The sequence below is a fragment of the Mandrillus leucophaeus genome, unplaced genomic scaffold, assembly GCF_000951045.1.
Source record: "Mandrillus leucophaeus isolate KB7577 unplaced genomic scaffold, Mleu.le_1.0 Scaffold717, whole genome shotgun sequence".
Classification (NCBI taxonomy): domain Eukaryota; kingdom Metazoa; phylum Chordata; class Mammalia; order Primates; family Cercopithecidae; genus Mandrillus; species Mandrillus leucophaeus.
Genome location: NW_012107775.1, coordinates 804,418 through 819,039, shown reverse-complemented (window position 1 = coordinate 819,039; position 14,622 = coordinate 804,418).

Below are 14,622 nucleotides of genomic sequence, written 5' to 3'. Positions count from 1 at the left end.
TCTCAGCAAACTATCACAAGAACAGAAAACCAAACACCGCATGTTCTCACTCATAGGTGGGAACTGAACAATGAGATCACTTGGACTTGGGAGGGGAAACATCACACACCAGGGCCTGTTGTGGGGAGGGGGGAGGGGGGAGGGATTGCACTGGGAGTTATACTTGATGTAAATGACAAGTTGATGGGTGCTGATGAGTTGATGGGTGCAGCACACCAACATGGCACGGGTGTACATATGTAACAAACCTGCACATTGTGCACATGTACCCTAGAACTTAAAGTATAATAATAATTTTAAAAAATTATAATATAGATGTTTCCTTACCATGGAGAATATATGTGGCTACTGTGAAAATATTAGTTTATTTATAATAAAATAAGAGAAACAGAAAAATGTTTCAGAGGTCTATTAAAAAAAAAAGACATAAATAAGAGAAAAAATAGCGAGGAATACATCAGAGACAAAATAGCCGGTATAAGTACTGAGAAAGAGTAGTTAACATTATCACAATTTTCAGACGATTTGAGTGATTTTCAGTGGGAGAAAAAAATTTTCACAAATGATAGAAAATATAGAAAGATGGCTGGATAAATATAATTACATGTTAATGTGGAATTTTATGTATAATAAATGTATAACATATTTGTAACAAAAGCTCATTTTTTTCATGACTGAATAGTGCTCCTCTGTACCCTTAGATATTACTATTATATAGTACTTCATTGTGCATATGTAACACATTTTCTTTATCCATTCATTTGTTGATAGACACTTAGGTTCCTTCAAATCTTGGATATTGTGAATCATGCTGCAATAAACATGGGAGTGTAGATATCTCTTTCATATTCTGGTTTCCTTTCCTTTGGGTGGAATTGCTGGATCATATGATAGTTCTATTTTTAGTTTTCTGAGGAACATTCATACTGTTCTCCATAGTGTCTGTACTAGATTACATTCCCATGAACAGTGTACTAGGGTTTCGTTTTCTCAGCAACATCTCCAGCATTTGATATTGCTTGCATTTGGTATAAAATCTTTTTTAACTGAGACGAGATGATATCTCATTATGGTATTGATTTGCATTTCTCTGATGATAGAGATTTTGTGCACTTTTTCATATCCTATTTGCAATTTATATGTTTCTTTTGAGAAATATCTATTCAGGTTTTTGCTAATTTTTAGATCAGATTATTCTGGTTTTTATTGAGCTTTTTGAGTTCCTTAGTCTTGTTATAAATCTTTTGTTAGATGGATAATCTGCAAATATTTTTTCCATTCGTTGAGGAGTCTTTTTATTTTGTTGATTGTTTTCTTTGCTGTTCAAAAGCTTTTTATTTTGATGTCATCCCATTTTTGCTTTGGGTGCCTGTGCTTGTGGGGTATTACTCAAGAAATCTCCCCAGAGCAATGTCCTGGAGAGATTCCCCAATGTTTTCTTTTAGTAGTTTCCTAGTTTGGGGGTTTCAATTTTTCTTCAATCTATTTGGCTCTATTTTTTTTGTATGTGGTGAGAGACAGGGGTCTATTTTCATTCTTCTGCATATGATATCCAGCTTCCCCAGCAACATTTACTGAAGATACTGTCCATTCCCCAGTGTATGTTTTTGGCAGTTTTGTCAAAAATGAGATAAGTGCAGATGTATGAATTTATTTCTGGGTTTACTACTCTGTTCCATTAGTCTTTATGTCTGTTTTTATGCCAGTACCATGCTATTTTGGTTACTACAGCTTTGTAGTTTAGTCAGATAATGTGTGTCTTCCAGTTGTGTTCTTTTTGTTCAGGATGGCTTTAGCTATTCAAGGTCTTTGTGATTCTATTTAAATTTGTATCATTTTTTCTATTTTCTGAAAAATCTTATCAGTATTTTGATAGGAATTGCATTTAATTTGTATGTTGCTTTGGGTAGTATAGACATTTTAACAATATTGATTCTTCCAATCCATGAACATGAAATAACTTTCCATTTTGGTGTCGTCTTCAGTTTCTTGCAGCAATGTTTTAGAGTTTTCATAGTAAAGGTCTTTCACTTCTTTGGTTAAGTTTATTCCTCAGTAATTTATTTTATTTGTAACTCATGTAAACGAGATTACTTTCTCAATTTCTTTTTCAGATCATTCACCATTGGCCTACAAACATGCTACCGATATTTGCATGTTAATTTTGTATCCTGAAACTTAACTGATTTCATAGGAGAAATATTTTTTATTTTTTAAAGTGTGAATAAACTCCTAAAGTAGAATAAAACAAAACTTTAAAATAACAGAGTGATACCTACAACATATGTAATATGGTAATATGAGGATGCAAAAGATTCTTAAAATAGTTACTGTCTATAAAGAAGGGAAATTACTGGCTAGATGAAATTTTTTTAGTGCACATGTATGTAACTATGGAAAAAGTAAGCCGATAGAAACAGTTATTTAAGAAACAAAAATAACATGACCCGACATTTGTAAGAAAAAGTTTGAACAAACTTTCCAAGTAAAGATGAATTTTATATTATACCAAATGTAACATGAATTGTAAAAAAAACAAAAAAAGGAACACACAACACTTAAAGGACAAGCATAGTCTTCATGTAAAGTCAGATAAGAAATGAGAAAGGTATATTAAAAACCAATCAAATACACAAATAATTCTGGCAGACTAAATCTAATACATTGGATTCATTAGATAATAATAGCATATTATTGTTAAAATGATCTATCAAAAATATAACTCAACATTATCATCGATTAAAGGGGAAGTTCATATTGTCACATCATCAGATGCAGAACATGTTTGACAAAATTTAACTCTTGTTTTTGAGTTAATTAAACATTTTAACAGACTAGGGAATGATAAAGGTCACTGATAGTACAATGTTTTTCTACTATTTTAAGTATTTATAATGAAAAATAGGAACAATAAATAACTGCTCTATTCCTGTCTCTTCCACATTGTACTAGAGATACTAGCCAATATAATAGGACAAGACAAATAAATGATTTTCAATTAAAATGTCATAAATTGCAAAACATATTGCTATTATTGTATAATGTCTTCAGATAAACTATTCAAATTATAGTGAATTTTATTATAGTCATTGGATATGAAATATATATAGTATATAAACACCTATAACATCTAATAGAAACAAAAGTGAGAAAGAATATTAACAATGATGTACACATATTTAGAAACATATTTTTCATAAGATATTAAATAATCTTATAGAAAAAATAATTAGAATACTTAGAGACAGAGAATGGTTCCCAAATAGATTAAGATATATGTCAGTATAGAAAGACTCAATGTCCTAAAGATGATGATTTAATCAATATTAGTGTATGAATGAATAAATTAATTCATAGGTTAATGAATAAATTTGGTTTTAATCCAAAATAACCTATGAAAAAACTATATTTTAATCACTTTACCGTAACATGGAACTAGGTAAGATAGCCTTTGGAGGTAAATTGCTAAGCAGCAGATCTGTAACTCAGTCTTTTTTCACTTGAGGATGATGCTGGTAAAGAAAGGAAATGACTACGTCTACTATCCTCGTAAGCTTTCTAGTGAAAACCTACATACAAATAAGGCAATGGCATTTGCTAGTGAGGAAGACTTTATGCAATTAATGTTTTCAGGATATACCTGGTTATCTGGGATTTCTTTTGGTGAAAAAAACAAATCTAAAACCAAACAAACAAAAACTATATTTTAGACCAATAGGGCATGAATCCATGGAAACTCTGTAAGTATCTGAGCATAATATGGAGATATTTCAAGGCTTCACATCTTGCTTAGAGATCTCTTATGTTTATCTGGGTCCAGAGAGCATTTTGATGCTGAAAGAGGGAACCTGGTAGGTTCTCAATTTCTCCCTGCATGATCTGTGCTTTGAGATTATTATAAGAAATTTCTTATAATATTTGATACTAGGTAAGATTTCTGATTCATGTGAGTCTGATGTGACAATGTGATCCATTGTATTAACTTGAATCCAAAAATAAATATGGAAGAGTAAGAAGCAAAAATAGCCCATTAATTTCTTAAGAACTAGGAATATTGATTAAAGGCATTGCCAGGTATCAAAGTTCATTTTAAATCCATTGTAATTAAATCAGTTAATATTGTGTGAAACAAACACAATTGAGCTGAAATATTATTTTAGACCACATAAAAATCAGTAACTCCTGTTCATAAAACATACCACTCACAGAATGAAAGATGAGTCTCAGAATGAAAGAAAATATTTTCAGGCATATTTTTATTTTATTCATTTGTCTGCTCATTGAGAAACTAAACCACTTTGGAGTTGTTTTTTTTTTCTTTTTTGAGATGGAATCTTGCTGTCACCCAGGCCGGAGTACAGTGGCACGATGTTGGCTCACTGCAAGCTCCATCTCCAGGGTTCATGTCATTCTCCCACCTCAACCTCCCAAGTAGCTGGAACTACAGGTGCCTGCCACCATGCCCAGCTTTTTTTTTTTTTTAATTTTTTTGAAATTTTTTAAATTTTTTTGTATTTTTAGTAGAGATGGGGTTTCGCCATGTTAGCCAGGATGGTCTCAATCTCCTGACCTCATGATCCACCTATCTCGGCCTCCCAAAGTGTTGGGATTACAGGCACGAGCCATGGCACCTCGTCGAGATTCTTTTTTAACAAGTTCATTCTTAGACAATAGTTTACTCGATACTATACTCCTTCATGGTATATATTTGCAAAATACCTCCCCTCTTAAGCAGATTGAAGAGTCTTATTTATTAAGTGTAAGAAAAACACCAAATAAATTGTAAAATAATCTATGATGTTTCATCTTAAATATTTATGAGAATTCATTCACAATGACAAAACAAGTTATAGCTATAGGTTAAAATTTAAAAAGAGATTTTCATTTCTCACAAAAGTGTGTGCATGTGTGTTCTCTGAGGTATAGTTGGTTTAATGCTTCCATGATTTGCTACATTCAGATGGTTTCCATGGAGACAATTTCTGTTTAAGCTTAGGTGAGAAGGCAAGTTAATTTTAAATGAGCAGAAGAAGTGAAAATTTCATAAAACAAATAGTAACTATATCTATCTAACTGATCAATTTGAAACTCCCAGGTCAGCAAAATCTTTTTTAACCATGTTTCTAATATTTTCTGTCCTTTTCTACACCTATCTCTTCCTCAACCTCTTCTCTTCAATTTTTTTCTCTTCTATCTCATCCCATTTTCTTCTCCATTATTCCCTTAGTTTCGCACTGCACTTCTTTCAACTTCTTGATGGAAATTAAAAATTTAAGTATAAATTTAAGTATCAAGAACTAGGAAAAATAATTTTGCCTTTCTAATCTTAATATGTTCTTGTATTGTTTACATGGTTGTTTGTACCATTTACAATGACTGAAAATACAGAAAATCAGTGGGATTTTTTTTTTTTTTTTTGGAATGAAGATTGCCTCTCTTACCTCAGTCTAGAAAAAGAGACTTCAGAGATCTACCTGGAGACCTGGATAGTGTGTGTTGGAGTTTTGAGCCCAGTAGGTCAGACTCACTTCTAAGCAATAAGAGAAAGAGGCTGGCCACAATTCTGTGCCAGCAAAGGTGAGGTCTGTCAATTGGAAAAGAATGCACTTGCACCTGTGGCAGAAGAAAAATGCAAGTCTCCTGTGAAGGAAAGATGGAGGAATAAAGACTGTATAAAAGATAGAGAGAGGCCTGGCACAGTGGGAGGCACTTTGGGAGGCCAAGGCGGGCAGATCACTTCACATCAGGAGTTCGAGACCAGCTTGGCCAACATGGTGAAACCCTGTCTCTACTAAAATTACAAAAATTAGTCAGGTGTGGTAGTGCATGCCTATAATCCCAGCTACTTGGGAGGCTGAGGCAGGAGAATTGCTTGAATCTAGGAGGCAGAAGTTGCAGTGAACCGAGATCGTGCCATTACACTCTAGCCTGGGCGACAGTGAGATCCATCTCAAAAATAAAAAGCCAGACAGAGAGAAATAAGACATTGCGGGCAATGGGACCCCAAGGGAGAGAATTGGTGTGGGATAAAACTGTGGAGGATTAAAGTGTGAGACTTGAGTGAGCAACCAAAGAATTTCCACATTAGAGAATCCCCAGAGACAGTGGAGATCTTCAAAGAATTTATACTATTATTCCACATGAAACAGACTCAGCTCTAAACATGTGCCTCAAGAAGTTATGACAGACACATTTCACAGTGGACCAAGTAAAATGGTTTGTGCTCTCTATTACTCTCCCTTCCCATTTCAACAGTGGAGGAATCAAGAACTGGAGCTGAGTTAAGAAGTTGAAGCAAACAGAGAAACTAATGAAAAAGTGAAATTTGTACCCTATTCTCAACTGGCTTTCCACCTTCAGTGGGCCTGAGCTGGTTGAAAGATAAACTTTAACATTAAATTATTTCTGAAGACTGGATATCTAAAATATCAAATTGAGACTACAGACAATTCTTGTGGATTGAAGGGACCAACAACCTCCTTCTCCTTCTCCTTCTTCTTCGTTACCTAAAGGTAACTAAGGAAGTGATGTTTCTTGGCTAAGTAGTTACTCAAGGACAAAGAAACAACTAATTTTAGAAGGAAGTTTGGAAAGAACCGGGGGATCTGAGAGAACTGAGAGGCTAGAGTAATTTGATGATAATATCTTACTTATTCCATTCTTTAAATGTAAAGGATCACTAAAAACACTTCAGTTCAAGCCATAAGCTCTTGGCAATTTCTAGCAAGTGTTTATTTGTTATTTTAGAATCTAATGGTTTATTTATCTAATCCCTAAATTTGGAGTCCCAGTGATACTCTAGCATCTCTTGAAATTTAGTTATGTAGAAGTTGTTTTTACTTTGCAGATAGTGAAGTTTCAAGTGCTGCTATCAGGGTGATTATCCTAATCTACTATTTCCATAAATATGGGCCTCTGGATAATATTTCTTTTAAGTGTTAATTTACCAACATGTATTCGTATAATATAATCAAAAGTCCAGCATGTTGCTGTCATACTGACAAAATGAAATTCAATATTTGAAAAATCCCAAGTAAAACCACTTGCATGCCAAAGAAAAGGTACATTTCCAAACTAGTACTTCCAAATTAATAATTGCCTTATAAAAGAATCATTGCTCTTTAAATAAACAGAAAATAATTCAGAGTGTCTGAGTGAAGTGTAGAAAGTTTACTACATACAACTTATTATTAAATTAATTATATTTCTATCAGCAAGAAAGAATTAAAAAATGAATTTCAGAAAAACTACCATTACAAAAACACCAAATGGCTCAAAGAGGGGGAATATATTTAATAAAAGTTGTACAAATCTTCTATCTAACTTTTAGTGTTTTCAAACTAAAATAATTATTAAGAAAAATTAAAGAACATCAAAATATCATGTTCATAGATGGCACAACTCAATACTGTTATGATAGAACTCTCCCGAAAAAGATCTATAGATTTAATGTATATCAGTCAGCATCTCAGCAGAAAATTATTGAAAACTAACAAATCAATTCCAAAATGCAAAATGGAAAGCAAGAGATCAAAAATTTTCAAGGCAAACTTGAAAAAGTATAACAAATTTAGAATACTTACACTACAGCCTATTGCAAAGTAATTAAAACAACAGTTTTTACACTCTTTTTGTCCATCTAATTCTCAGTCTACTTAAAAATCTGACCTAGCCTTTTTTTGGCCCCCAAATAATTTCAAGTACATTAATTCTATATTTTCCATTGTAGAATTGATTACCCTTTGCATATTTTCATTATTTGTAATATTTAAATATTCCATAAATATTTTTAAAGTAGAAAAAATATTATACGTACCACATCTCATTGACTATATTGAACAAATATTAATATGTATCAAGTAATATTGATTTCAATATTACCATTATATTCTAATAAACATCATTTACATGTAATCACTATGCCTGTCCATATCTATCTGCACATATACTTGTGTATGTATGTGTCTATATACACTAATGAGAAGAGCGTAAAGATGACACTAAACAATCAACAATGCATGACTGACTACCAAAGGATTATCTAACTCAAAATGACCCTGATACACACATACACAGATATATGTATTAATGCACATGTGTGAATATATATATGTGTGTGTGTGTAAGTACAAATTCTCCAATCTCATTCCTTCTTCCCTCACCTGCGTGAAACAGCTATGTTCCTGAAGTTAATATGTACATTTATTAGTTTAAAATACTTATCTTCTTTTCTGGATCATGAGTCCCTTGAGGGCTGAGACTGTACCTAGTCAAGTCTTTGGTGTACTCCAGTATTTAACACAATAAATTCCATGCCTAGATACTTCATATATATTTATATATATATATTTTTGTCTAGTTGATTAAAATTTTTTGAAATATGTAGATATTTTTCAGTATTTCATTTTAATTTATTTACTGGCATTTTTGCTCAATCTCTGTGTTATTTTATTCATGCTCTAAAAAACTGCATTATGCATTACCTTTCACAATCTACTTAAAGTTAACATTGTGCCACTTCAAGAGGCAGAAGACTTGCAACCTTTGATCATCCCATGGTAATTTATATTTAGTTTTTAGGATAGGTTACATCTACATACATCAACACCTCTATCAACATTTGCTTTAAAGTGTCATGCATAAATTAGATAACTTAAGAAATATATTGTACGTTTACACTGATATTTCTCATCCTATTTCTCTTTCTTCTTGAAGATACAGGTTTCCCTTCAGTGTTATTTCTCTTCAGCCTGAATAACTTTCATTAATTTTTATAGATCATATATCCTGAAAACCAGTTCTCCCAGTTTTCCTTCATTTGTGAATCTTTTTATTTCATTTTCACTCACAGGTACTTGCCTTCTTGAATATTTGACTCCTTTTCAACGTAGTGAAATGGAAACCCCTCAAAAGTTTTTTATAACCCACTAATTACTTGTTTAAAGATGCTTATTTCTTCTGGGATATAAGATCACTGAGAGTAGGGTAGAGTCTACTTTACCTCCATATCTCTATTGCTTAGCACAGTGCCTGATAATTATGTGAAACTCAAAAATTAATTTGTTGAACATGTCAATGAATGAGATTTAGAAAAAAACAAACGTCTAACCCCAAGGCCTGGAATATTTCTACTAAGCTATTTTGTGGTTATTTAAGATTTTACCAAAAACTTGCATTATTTGCTAGAATATAAAACACACAAACACACACATGCACAAACACAAAGGGATTTCTCTTCAAGTGGTTCTTCTACAGTGTTTCTGCATGGTAAATTTTTCAGTTCACCCTTTCTGCCATCATGTTGACCTGACAGCCTTACTATCACCTTTACTGAGTCATAGGCAATTGAGCATGCATTTTCATCTTTTCTTTTCCTTCTATAACTCCTGCTATTAAATTCTCACTGCCAAAGAATCTTTCCATATTTTATCATACTGAATTGTACAAAAATTCTTACATAGAAGAGGAGGGTTGGCATTCCTTAGATAACTATTTGTTGTCAAATGCTTTACTGAGTATTTTCTTATTTCTCACAATCCTATAGAACTACCATATTTATATCCATTTTATAGATGGTGAAGTTGAGGCTAAAAGGCTTTAGCATCAGAGGTCTGCTGAGTATCAGTTATGATTTGAAGCCACAAATGCCTGCCTTCTAAGCTTTCTTCAGTTCATCATTCTATATGGTTGCTGTTAGGAAAAAGAGTTGTGCCTAAGAATATTTACTGTATATTTACTACAAATCTTAGATAAAATTAGACCAATTGAGAAATTGGGGACTTCATCTCAAATAAAAGGACTATAATGTGAACTGAAGTCCAAGGACCCCTTGGAAGAAAAGAATTATGGGAATTGAGACTGAGATGAAATCTACAGGGGAATCACAGGAAACTGAGATTTTTTTTTTGTTGGTGGTGCCCTTCTTTCTACACTTTTACATCTGTCTGGAATCTTGTTTCATTTGGTGCTTTTTTTCTTTCTTCTCTTATTCTGGCTCTTTTCTATCTTACAATAATGGACTTATGTCCCTCCACTTAAGAAAAAACCATCTGGCTAGTGATATATTCTTAGCTGCCGTCTATTATTGCATTATTATTTCATTGTCAAACATTTCAGAAGGCTAATTATTTGCATGTGTGCCTCAAACATTCAAATTTTGAGTTCAAACTCTTTTGCTTTTTCCAAGACTTCTTCTCCTTTTTCTGAGATTGTAAGACTCTTATGAAATTCATCCAGAGCCTGACAATCACAATCACTAAATCAAATTTTCTTTTCCATTCCTTTCAACAATTCAATAAGATATTATGTTAACACTAATATTTTTATTCAAAAATATTTAGTTCATTGGCTGCTCTGTCATAATCTTTCCTGGATCTTATATCTCTCAGATTTTTACTTTACTAGCTTCTTCTTGGGTACTTCTTTTTCCTCCCACCCTTATAAGGTGGCCGTTTTCTACTCCCATGTGCCAAGATTTTTTCTATTTTTTTCCCTTCTTTTACACGGATCCCTTCTACTCCTATGCTTCCCATTGCTTCTACACTCTAAATGATCCTGAGATGTATCCATAATTCTGATCAATGAAGCAGTACATAATGAACCCTGATTGACTTTCTTTTCACTCCAGAATCCATAACTTTGAACCTGACTCTGAATCTCAATCTCTAGTTTCACATTTGCAACGAATATTGTCCTACACGTCTTTTGAAGAGTTCAAATAAAAGATAACTTAAACAAGACTTATCTTCCTTTCCCCTAAAACTTTTTTTAACATGTAGATTTTCTTGATGGCAAAATAGTAATTTTCTCCATCAAGGCTTGAAACCTCTGACTTATTTTTGGTTTATTTTACTCCTCTGACATTTCTACCTTCACTTTAGAGACATTCTTACTTACATTTATTCCTGAGATGTCACATCCCCTACTTTAGATGCAGTGGGGTATAGCTCTTCAGAGGCAGAGGTTGGGGGTTGACTATCTGGTCTCAGATGCTATTTGCACTACTTTTTGGAAGCAAAAATCACTTAATATAAACAATTGGAATAAAGCGTTTAATAGACTAGCTGAAAAATCAAATAAATTAAGTTATATGAAGTACTTGGCAGGACACAATGGATATTAGATTTTATTATTGGTCAGGTAATTTTTATTAGTTTTCATATAGGTTTTTCTATTGTCCTCCTAAATGAAATTCTGGCCTACAGACTTTTACCTACACCAATTTATTCCATATTCCATATGTTTTTAGAGAGGAATAATTATTTTCCACTCCTGAATTTTTTTTTGACATGTACTTGCAGTCTTCCTTCACTTATCTTACTCTTGCTCTGTGCAGGTGGTATGATATCTCGTTGGTAAATGAGAAGATAGGTCTATTTTCCTGGACTCAGATGAACCACTCTTTTGGAACAAGTTGACAACTAGCCTACCTAGATTAAGTGTTCTGAAACTGGCTAGGTATATGGTGCTACTTCTGAAGTTCAATTAGCAGATCCATTATGTTCTTACACTGAGCTCTAATCTAGCGCTATCAGTAATAATGATCCTATTCCAATCAGTATCTACGACTCCATTGTTTTGTTTCTCAAAAGTTGAGAAAATCAGTGTCCTCTTCTGAGGAACTCACTTAGAGAAACTCACATACAGGAGTAGCACTTTTACTACCAAATGACAATGAGCACCACCAATGCCCATTCTCATCTTGCCATTCAAAAGAAAAATAAAGGCTTTGTTTAGTCATTCCGTTAACAAATATGAGCTAAAGAGGAGGATTGAGTGGCTGGTGAGGTGACAGCATCTAAACAATGTTCTGGTGCATGTTGGAAGAGAGATGATGTACAAGCACTCGGCTGGCCTAATGTTCATCCTCACAGATCCTTCAACCTAGGGCTGACAACCTTATAGAGTCTGTATAATGCTGAACTTTGTCACATGAGACAAATCAGAGAGATGTGGAGCCTTTCTTTTGTGCCTCTCGTATTTAAGTTGTAAAGCTCCCATCAAATTTATCACATACTTCCCTGTATTATAATTGTTAGAGTTTTCAACGTAGCTATACAACAAGAGAGAGGTTTCTTGATCAGCAGTACTATATTTCAAATAGCTGTACAAAGAGCTATTACACCAAGAGGAATGTCAATAAATATTTGATGAACGAACTAATGTATAGCAGTAGAAACAGCATTATCCTTTTAATCAAACAGACATGAGCTTAATATTAGCTTCCTTCCTCACTAAGCAGTTTTCTTTCTCATATATAAAATTGGAGTAATAATACAGAACTGACATGAGAATTACATAAAATAATATATATTAACACACAAATCACAGTACCTGGTGGATAATAGATATCATTACATGTTAATATGTTTACATATTGTCTAAATACTGGGTGAATACCTGTAATTTGTGAGACTATTCTCTGTCATACAAAGCACAGGAGTGTGTTGATTTTCATTACCAATTCTGAATTGTCCAGAGTTAAAACTTGGGGGACCTACTTTGATACTGACATTATATTTTCTCTCTAGTGTCTACTTTGTACCAGTTAATATCTGGTGCTGCACAAATTGCACACTTGGAACTATTGGTTTATCAAAGAATTCAGAATGGCTGACAAGTGCCCAAATGACTATGTAATGAAGACTGCATTAGAAGATATGTCACTGCGTAGCAATGATGACCTTTAGTGAGGCAGTAGGGGATGCTCAGTGTGTTCTCAAATCTCACTAACAAGATGACATTATTTAGATTTTTATTTCAGTTGCTTAGTTACCAGTCTCTGTAAATCTGTTTCTGTTTCATCTAAGAATTTTTTTTTTAAGGAAATAGCAACAGTTTTATATTTTTCTTAAAAATAGGACTCACACATATGGCTTGAAAGAAGAAATCTCTCTTCTTAGGGAAGAAAAGGGGGATCGTAGGTGATTGGAATGGGCAGTAATGTCTAAATAGATTTCCGAGTAAGGAAAAGCTGATAGTGACAGACATTGTTGGAAGAGAGACGAGGCAACCTTAAAATGGGAATTAACCAGCAAGAGAACATGACTGGAAATACCCTAATGTCACTACGAACAAAGCTGGAGTCATTTTATAAACAATACAAGATTTAAACTTCTATTTGAGGCACTTTATTTTGACCCCCTTTTTTTTTCTGATGTTTGTTTAATTTTATTTTCCCAATTGACTTGCCTGGAAAATTGGTAAAGAGATTTCTAGCTTCTAAGAATCCATTTAAGCCATGTTGTGTCCATGGACGTTAGAAATAACTCAATTAAGGCCGGTTGTCGTGGTTCACCCCTGTAATCCCAGGACTTTGGGAGGTCGAGGCGACCTGACTTTAGGTCAGGAGTTTGAGACCAGCCTGGCCAACATGTGAAAGCCCGTCTCTAGTAAACATACAAAAATTATCTGGGCATGGTGGCATGCACCTGTAAGCGCAGCTACTCAGGAGGTTGAGGCAGGCGAATCACCTGAACCCAGGAAGTGGAGGCTGCAGTGAGCCAAGATCGCTTCGCTGTACTTCAGCCTGGGTGACAGAGCGAGACTCGAAAGGGAAGGGAAGGGAAAGGAAGGGGAGAGGAGGGGAGGGGAAGGGAAGGGAACTCAATACCTTTGACTTTAGTTTTTACTCTGAATCTAAGATTGAAATTAAAAGAAATGATATATCTTCCTGTTTTATTATGGTAAACTTTACATACAAATTACCAAGTTAACTATTTTTAAGTGTACAGTTAAATTACATTAAATACATTCATATTCCTGTGCAACCATCACCACCATCCATCCCTGAACTCTTTTATGAAAATTTGTACCTCTTAATCAATAAATTCCCATTCCCTTTCCCCAACAGTCCTTGGCAACCACCATTTTACTTTTTCTTTCTGTAATTTTGACTATTCTAACTACCTCACAGAAATAAAATAATACAGTATCTACCAGTTTGTGATAGGTTTATTTCATTTATCATGATTTCCTCAAAGTTTATCTATGTTGGAGCATTTGGCAGAATTTTCTTCCTTTATAAGGCCGAATAATCCTATATTGTATGTATATATTACATTTTGCTTATCTGTTCATCTGTGGACGGAAACATTGGTTGCTTCCACATATTAGCAATTCTGAATAATGCTGCTCTGAACATGGATGTACAAATATCTCTTCAGGATCCTTCTTTCACTTCTTTTGAATATACCTAGATATTGTAATTCTATTTTTATTTTCTTGAGGAATTACCATACTTTCCAGAGTGACTGTACCATATACATGATTACCAACAGTACACAAAGGTTTCAATTTCTACACATACTCGCTAACACCTGTTTTTTTTTTTTTTAAATATATAGTTATCCTAGTATAGCACTATATTGGTATGGGAGGAGGTAATATCTCACTTTGGTTTTCATTTGCATTTCCATAATGACTAGTGATATTAAGCATTTTTTCACATGGTATTATTAGTCATTTGTATATCTTTGTGGAGGAAAGTCTATCCAAGTTCTTGGCCTATGTTTGAATCAGATTATTTGATGTTTTTTTTGTTTTGTTGTTGTTGTTGTTGTTGTTGAGTTTTAGGAGTTCTCTGTATATTGTGGATATTAATCAATTTTCATATGTGATTTG